Source organism: Tamandua tetradactyla, chromosome 1, assembly GCF_023851605.1.
Source record: "Tamandua tetradactyla isolate mTamTet1 chromosome 1, mTamTet1.pri, whole genome shotgun sequence".
Taxonomy (NCBI): domain Eukaryota; kingdom Metazoa; phylum Chordata; class Mammalia; order Pilosa; family Myrmecophagidae; genus Tamandua; species Tamandua tetradactyla.
In genome coordinates, this window is record NC_135327.1 from 106,724,399 (window position 1) to 106,733,587 (window position 9,189).

Genomic DNA, 9,189 nt, shown 5'->3' on the forward strand with positions numbered 1-9,189 from the left:
CAATATGATAAACATCTTTATTTATAAAAATAGCTAACCGGAAAAATCCAAATATCTGTTAGCAGGAGAAACAAATGGATAAGCACATTGTGATGTGTTCACACGGTGGAATACCATGAGCAACAAGAAGGGAAAACTAACACTACAGGCAACAATGAGGAGGTGTCTAAAGAGCACTGCATTGAGTGGAAAGAGTACACGCTTAGGATTCTACTTATATAAAGTTCTAAAATGGGTAAGTTTTGAATATTCTGTAGTGAAAAGAATCAGAATAGTATGTGCCCAAGAAGCAACACGGTTTTTGCTCCTGGAGTTGGGGAGTGACTAGGAAGATATAGGAAACAGCTTTGTAATTTATCTTTTAGCTATTTGCTTGTTGTTTGTTTTGGTTGCGAGGTTGAATGGCATGGGTGTATGCATTTGCCAGAATCAACCAAGCTGAACATTTGTGATTTGTGCATTTCACTGTAAGTAAATATTTTTAAGAAAACAAACCCATCCCCACACAAATAGTGAACTCTGGTTAATGATATGCTTGTGAAGTATTGGTGTAAAGGGTTCTGTTGTCAGCAACACATTTGAAATGCATCAAAAATTACCTGGAGATAGATGGATAGGTGCATGGTAAAGCAAGTTAGAAAATATGAACTGCAGATTTTTTTCTACAGGAGATGGGTAAATGAATGCTCACTGTACAATCCTTTTGACTTTAGTGCACGTTCAAAATGTTCATAATAAAATGTTGATAAAAAGTGTTAATAGTGTTTAGGTTTGAGTAGTAAGGTTACACATGATTTCTCTTTTATTTTGAAGTTATATTTCTTTGCATTTTTAAGTTTTTTTAAAAAATAAGAATAGGTCAATTTTGCCTTCAGAAAAAGAGGATGTTTTAAGAATTAAAACCAAATATTTAAAAGTTTTTAAAAATGATGCTGGCTACATTCATCTCAGAAAACAGATCCAGTGTTTAAAAATGAATTCCAAAAAGTGCAAAAGAAAATGCCTTCATGTGGCATGGCTGCAGTTTTCACTCCAGAAGAAAGAATCCTCAAAGCTGACACGCACGGTTATCATATGGATCACCTGTGCTTCGGTCGGGTTTAACACACCTGCAAGAGTAATTTGACCACAGTGAAAAGAATACATTTCATCCTTTTACAAAAATCACTTTGTGGGGTTAAATGATTATTTCACTATTTAATGAATAGGACTATTCACTAAAGAGTGAAGAGACACCTTGGCTGGAGCTAAAATTAGACTCCAATATCAAATGCGTTGAATACTTGTAGTAAATGTAGGTCCATCATCAAAAGTTGTTTTTTCTCTCTATATATATTATAAACAAGTAGGTCCATGTTACTACTGTTGAGATAGAGGTAGAGGGAAGTTCAGCAGGACTTCAAGGTCTTTTGAAAGCTGGTCACATTCAAAAAGTTCTTTACTCCTAAATGACTTGATTTTTGCTCCATAATATGTAAGTGCATTCGAAGAGCTAATATGCTATTCTTCTTTATAGTCTCCTCACATTTAGAAGCAATTTTAGGCCACAATATATGAAATTTTGAGAAGATATAAAAGGAAGGGCTGTTTGGGAAATGTGTCAATCACAAACTACCACTAAACAAAATGGAAAGAAGTGACAAATCAGAAAAATTCTTTTAACAAATATAATGAGTTGTCCTTAAAATATGAAGAAAAGCGCAAAGACTAAGTAAAACAGGCAAAGGGGACACATAGATAATTCAAAGCAAACAAAGTACATATGGATTATAAAATAAGTGAAAAATTGAAACTCTAATATAAAAAAAGGAAATTAAAACCGTGCAATATAACTATTAACTTGTTTTTACTAAAAGCATAAAAATTTTCAGTGAAAAAGCACTCACAGAAGTTGACAGAAACAAAAATATGAACATGCTTTCTGAAGAGCAGGTAATAAAATGTACTAAGGACCTTAAAGATGCTCAGACCCATTGATTTGATAGTTTCACAGCTATGGGCCATATTAAGATAATAACTGGTGATGCTTCTCATGGTAGGCAGAACTCTAGGCTGGACCCCAAGATTTCTCCCTCTTGGCGTACACACACTTTCCTAGTTATTCAATTAAACACCAACTTAGGTGCTGTTATGAAGGGATTTTGCCAGTATAAGCAAAGTCCTAAATCAGCTGGTCTTAATATAGGGTGATTGTCTTCAGTGGCCCTGACTCAAGGAGGTGAGCCAATAAACTAAGAAGGGTTGGAGCTTTTTGCTGAAGGATATTCCAAGTGTGAGAGGAACTTGGTTTGAGCGAGTTTCTCTACTGAAGATGGGGGGGGCTCTTGGCAAGTGGCCAAGAGACCAAGGAACTGAGAACTGTCTCTAGGAGCTAAAAGTGACTCCTGGATGATAGTAAGACCAGAGAACGGAACCCTAGTTCTGTAATTCAAACAACCGAATTCAACCAACAGCCAGAGATTGCTTGGAAGCAGATTCTTTCCCAGGACCTCTCGAGAGGGGTGCAGCTTGTCTAACCTTGGGATTTCAGCTGTGTAAAACCTTGAATAGAGGACCGAGCCAACCGTGTCAGACTTCTGACCTGCAGAACTATGAGTTAATAAAGTCTATCAACTTTATGATGATGACTGTTCTAAGTCATTAACTTTCTGGTATTTTGTTATGTGGCAATAGAAAACAAATGCATCCTCCAAGATCTACGGTCACTTTTGGCAGCACACTACCTCTAATAGCAAAAAAAACTTGGAAATAACCTGAATATCCAACCATACAGAAATTGTTGAAAATTATAGTATCTCTTCAAAACAGAGTATTCTACAGCCAAAAAATTGCTTGAGGGAATATTTGGAGTGATATGTTAAAAGTTCAAAATACCAAATTGAAAGACTGTGTTAAATGGCGATGAGTTAATCTGTGGTGGTTATGGAAGATAGCTAACTTTTCTCAGTATGATTTTCCATATGTTAGCATATAGTACACCAGAAAAAAATAAACATTTTAATCGAACAGCTTCTTTCTGGAATGCAATTGCAATTTCTTCAGCAAGACAATTCATTTTTTTATGAACTAGTGACCCTTGCTATGGATTCATGAAGGACTTAAACTTTTTGGCAATGACATTACTTGATATATTGTATATTTTTGGTTTAATTATGGGTCAATTTGTTATCCTATAGGTAGCAGTACTCAAAATGTGATCTGCTAATCCTGCAAAGTGCCTGTAGTCAAAACTATTTTCATAATAATACTAAAGCATTTTAACACAGGTGTTGCAAAAGTAATTGTGGATAGAACCACAGGTTCCTTAGAATGAACCACAGATAGTGGCACCAAAATCTGCTACTCTATTATTATTAGTTGTTATTCTATTCTTTACTAGCACATTCTTGCTGCTAAAAAAAAAAAGTTCAGAATGTTCTTGTTGAAGAAGTAAATTACTATTAAATCTCGACCTTTGAAATCACATTTTTACGAACAGAAAGTAAGCCTAAAAGCAAAACAGAAAAGGGTAGTTGTCTCCAGGACAAGCAGTTGGGCTACTGAGTGGCAAGCTGAATAAGCCGCTTTTTAATGGAGTACAGTCTTTACTTGAAAGAGTGACTGGCAGACAGCTATTGTTATTCATATCTAGATATTTGGCACTCATTTTCTTGAAAATAATGAAAATAAGGTTGTTACTTCAAAGGTTAACAATTGGCAGTATTTGTTGTCAGTAACCACATTTGATTTTTCAGGTGAAAATTAGAAGTTTGAAAAATTGGTATCCAACACCATGAGCTTGACTACTTCCCCATATAGAAAAAAATTTTCTGATAAAAACAATTTTGATATTATTGAGAGTGGTTTTTCTATTACATGATGAACGGGTCAGTATTTGGGGAGCTACATAACTCAATAAAAGAACATTTTTCAGTTGAGTAGTGCATGAAGTTATAAAGTCACATGTGAATTAAATTTCCATTCAAAGCGTAAGGCAGACCAATTTTTAGAAAATAGTTTTATTCACATGCGATAAAATCCATCCAAAGTGTATAATCCATTGGCTCTCAGTATAATCACAGAATTGTATTCAATGTACAATCAATTTGAGAACATTTTCATTGCTCCAAAAAGAAAAATCACAAACTCCTTATACCCACCCCCATCCCTGCCACTTATCATTGGTATAGTACCTTTATTTCAACTGATGAAAGAATATTACAATATTACTGTTAACTATAGGCCATAGTCTTCACTACTTGTATTTTCGCCATATATAACCCTATTATAAACAACTTATAATAGTGGCATGTATTGACTCTAGTTCTTTAGAACATTATATTTGTACAATTAACCACAGACATTGCCCACAACAAGTTTATTGTTATACAGCCTCATATTTTATCCTCTAGTTTTCTTTCTAGTAGCATACATGACCTTAAATATCCCCTTTCAGCCATAATCACACCCATAATTCAGCACTATAATACTCACAGTAATTTGCTACCATCACCTCTATCCATTTCCAAATATTTGCATTCAATATGCTGAAAATTCTGTATAAATTAAGCATTGGCTCCCCATTTTGCTACCCTCATTCTATCTCCTGTTAACTTATACTCTAGATTTTAACTTCATGCATTTTCTCATTATAATTAGTTCATACTAGTGAAACCAAACAATATTTGTTCTTTTGTGTCTGGCTTATTTCATTCAGCACGTCTTCAAGGTTCATTCATGTTGCTGCATGTATCAGGATTTCCTTTTTCATTGCTGAATAATATTCTATCGTGTGTATATACCATGTTTTGTTTATACATTCATCAGTTGATGGACACTTGGGTTGTTTCCATATTTTGGCGATTATAAGTAATGCCACAATGAAAATCAGTGCAAATGTCTGTTTGAGTTCTTATTTCAGTTCTGGATATATGCCTAGTAACAGGATTGCTGGGTCATATGGTATACTTAGCTTCCTGGGCAACTACCAAACTGTCATCCAGAGAAAGTGTACCATTTTAAATTCCCAACATCAGTGAATAAGTGTTCCTATTTCTCTGTATCCTATCTAACACTTGTAGTTTCCTGTTTTGTTGTTGTTGTTGTTTTGTTTTGTTTTATGATAGTGGCCATTATAGTATTTGTGCAATGATCTCATTGTGGTTTTGATTTGCATTTCTCTAATAGCTAGTGATGTTGAGCATCTTTTTATGTGCTTTTTAGTCCTTTGTATTTCTTCTTCGGAAGAGTGTCTTTTTCAAGCCTTTTGCTCATTCTTTTAATTGAGTTGTTTGTCTTTTTATGTTTGAGTTGTAGGATTTCCTTGTACATTCTGGATATTAAACCATTATCAGATATGTGGCTTCCACATATTTTCTCCCATTCATTAGGTTGCCTTTTTACTTTCTTGATAAAGTCCTTTGAAGCACAAATATATTTAATTTTGAGGAGGTCCCATTTATCCATTTGATTTTTCATTGCTAGTACTTTGGTTGTAAAGCCTAAGAAACCACCTCCTACCACAAGATTGTGAAAATACTTCCCTATATATTCTATGAGTTTTATGGTCCTAGTTTTTATAATTAGGTCTTTGAGCCACTTTGAGTTAACTTTTTAGAAAGTGTGAGATATTGGTCTTCTTTCCTTCTTTTGGATATGGATATCCCGTTCTCCTAGCACCATTTCTTAAAGAAAGTGTTCTGTCCCAGTTGACTGGATTTTGGAGCCTTGTCAAAAATTAATTGTTCGTAGAAGTGAAGGTCTATTTCTGAATGCTCAATTTAATTCCATTTGTCAATATATTTCTCTTTATGCCAGTATCATGCTGTATTGTAGCTCTATAATATGCTTTGAAGGCAGGAAATGTGAGTCCTCCAACTTCATTCTTCTTTCTCAAGATGTCTTTGGTTATTTGGGGATCCCTTGCCATTCCAAATAAACATGATTGGTGTTTCAATTTCTGCAAACTACGGTGTTGGTATTTTTACTGGGATTCCATGGAATCTCTAAATCAACTTGGGTAGAACTGACATCTTGATGATATTTAGTCTTCCAATTGAAGGACATGGAAGGGCCTTCCATTTATTTATGTCTTCCTTAATTTCTTTTAGCAATGTTTTGTAGGTTTTGGTGTATAGGTCCTTTACATCCTTGGTTAAATTTATTCCTAGATATTCGATTCTTTAATTGCTAATATAAATGGATTTTTTTTCTTGATCTCTTCCTCAGATTGCTCATTACTAGTGTGTAGAAATTTTTGCATGTTGATCTTATATCTGCCACTTTGCTGAACTTGTTTATTAGCTCCAGTAGCTTTGTTGTACATTTTTCAGGACTTCCTAAATGTAAGAACACATTATCTGAAAATAAAGTTTTACTTCTTCCTTTCCATTTTGGATGCTTTTTATTTCTTCTTTTTGCCTAATTGCTCTACCTAGAATTTCTAGCATGACATTGAATAACAATGGTGAGAATGGGTGTCCTTGTCTTGTTCCAGCTCTTAGAAAGCTTTCAACTTTTCAACACTGAGTATAATGTTAGCTGTGGATTTTTCATATGTGCCTTTTATCATATTGAGGGAGTTTCCTTCTATTCCTATCTTTTGAAATATTTTTATGAAGAAAGGATGCTGGATTTTGTCAGATGCCTTTTCTGTGTCAATCAAGATGATCATGTGGTTTTCTCCCTTTGATTTATTAATGTGATGTATTACATTAATTGATTTTTCTTGTGTTGAATCACCCTTGCATGCCAAAATCACCTTTGCATACCTGGGATAAAACCCACTTGATCATGGTATATAATTCTTTTAATCTGCTGTAGGATTTGAAAAAATAAGGAATGCTTTGTGAATATGCATCGCCCTTCCATAGAGGCCATGCTAATCTTTTCTGTATCATTCCAACTTCAGTATATGTGCTGCTGAAGCAAGCATGAAACAAATGGTTTTAATGTTACAGAATATAAAAAGATAACTGATATGGTTTCAGATTCCATATTGCAACTAACTTTTAAGAAGCAACTGTTAAAATGCCCCTCCCTTTTCCAACCACATTTGTGTGAGGCAGGATTTTCTATATATACTTCAATCAAAATAACCTATTGCAACAGAATAAATGCAGAAGCAGATGTAAGAATGTAGTTCATCCATTCTTAATAAATACCTGAGTTGAGTTTATAAAACCCTGATCTTAGGAGACATGCAGGGGTTGCTAAGATGAGTAATGTCTGTATTATACAAATAAAAATAAACTGCCTTTCTTGCAAAATTATGTCTTAATGAGATTTCCTCTATTGTCATATATTGGATAGACAGAAATCAATTGTAATTGCTCATTTTGGGGAAGGTATCCTAATGTTATTGCTTCCCAAACCAAAAATATGTTATTTTAATATATCAGTTAGGATATATGTGTTCAGCAATGTGTAATGTAAGACCAAAATTACAGTGACGTGTGTACATATTTTCCTGCATAAAATGAAGTTCAGATGGGTTCTCCAGGGCTGGTGTAGCAATTCTACAATATGGTCTATGTCCTTCGCCCGCATCTTTCTGTGCTGTCCTCTTTAGCATCCGGTTTCCATCTTGGCATTTCTATGACCACCCAGGCTTCAGACAGGAAGGACGAGGCGGGGAACAAAGAGCCTCAGCAGGCTGTCAGTCACCTTTGTGTGCCATTGGCCAGTCTGTGTCACATAACCACTCACAGCTGAAGGAGAGGCGGGGAAACCAGATTTTTAAACTTTTACTGTCCAGCAATAATGGCAGGCATGAGGAGAATCAGGTGTGAATTAGATGTTGGGTCAGCCCGTCCAAGTATCTGTGAAATCCAGTAGGCAAAGAAGTAGCATTACTAACAGCTGTCTTCAGTGGAAGGAAAAATAGTAGTAACTGAGTAGGCTCAGAAAAAACTGAAGTAGCCAAATACGTCCACCTGAGAGAAGGGAATAACTCTAGAACTGACAGGGTGGCCAAAGTTTATGCTAAATACACAAATCTACTTTGATGAATAGACAGTAAACGTAAAATTGACTAATGTTCTTAAAAAGAAGATAAGAAAAAGAGAATCAGCCTTTATTTTCCTTACAGAAAAAAATAACCACCCTAGATCAATGCCTTAATTACAGAATAGCAAGCTTAGCAGCTGCCAACCCTTTTCATTTACGTGGCTCACAGCATGTAAGGGAAGGGAAAGGAAGGAGAGACCCGGTGATGTTCCCTGAGCTAGTCTTTGCTAAAAACAGTCCTCTGAGAATAACAGACACCACAGAAGTGCAACGGTGAAGGAAGGTTCCCTTCCCTCCTTCCTTTCCACCGTATTGAACTCAGTTATGTGCCTGGCTCTGGGTAGCTGGGATGAAGTGATGAGTCAGGGGCAGTCCTCATCTCAGAGAACTCAGCATCCCTCTAAGATCTGCTCTGAATTTTTACCTATCATTGTATTTACAGGAGACTTGACCCAATAGATGAAAAACCCTATAGAAAACATTTCTAGCATCAAGTTCTCTGCTTCTATTTTACATCTTTCTCAAGCTACAAAATCTAATTTGCTCTACAAGTAGGGTATCCAGTGCACAAGAAGTGGTTTCATGACTTTTACTGGCTAAGTGCCTGGAAGATAGTTTTCTTAAAGCCACATTTTTAGGAAATGTACTAGGCAGGAGAGGTGAGAGCCATATAGCTTCACTCGGAGCGGGTAAACTAAGTGTTCCTGTACCGAGATGGTGGTATTTGAGGGGCAAAGATTAAACTGGACATTTATTTTATCTGGAGAAAGTGACTAAACTTTATCTTCTTTCTTAGAAGAAGTTAAGAATATGTAGATTTAAAAATTAAATATTTGAGGATCAAATTGGTTATATTCTTCAGCTTCCCCAAATCTTAGTGGTAGGAATGAATTGTGTATTTATAATGCTTTATCCTATTATGGTGCCTTTTTATATCTGGTTTTCTAAATCGTTTTCTTTAAGCCAAAATTTATTTGAAGTAGCTGTGAAACTTCTTCGTGCATTTTTCTATTTTGGAGTTTACTGTTAGTCCCAAATAAAACCAAAGACATACCCACCCAGATCTTTTTAACAGTCTACCAAGATTCAATATCCCCAAACCATAACATTTTTGTGGGTTTGACATTCTGAGTTCTGCTTTTTAACAACTACTTCCAAATCCTTAATTTGGGGAGGAAGGAAAAAAATAAATTTCTGTGTTCA

At 35.3% G+C, this 9,189-nt stretch overlaps 1 pseudogene; it reads right to left on the minus strand.

The window, feature by feature from the left end:
- Positions 1 to 6,808: 6,808 nt before the first annotated feature.
- LOC143653560 (U6 spliceosomal RNA) lies at positions 6,809 to 6,909 on the minus strand (annotated as a pseudogene).
- Positions 6,910 to 9,189: the final 2,280 nt, after the last annotated feature.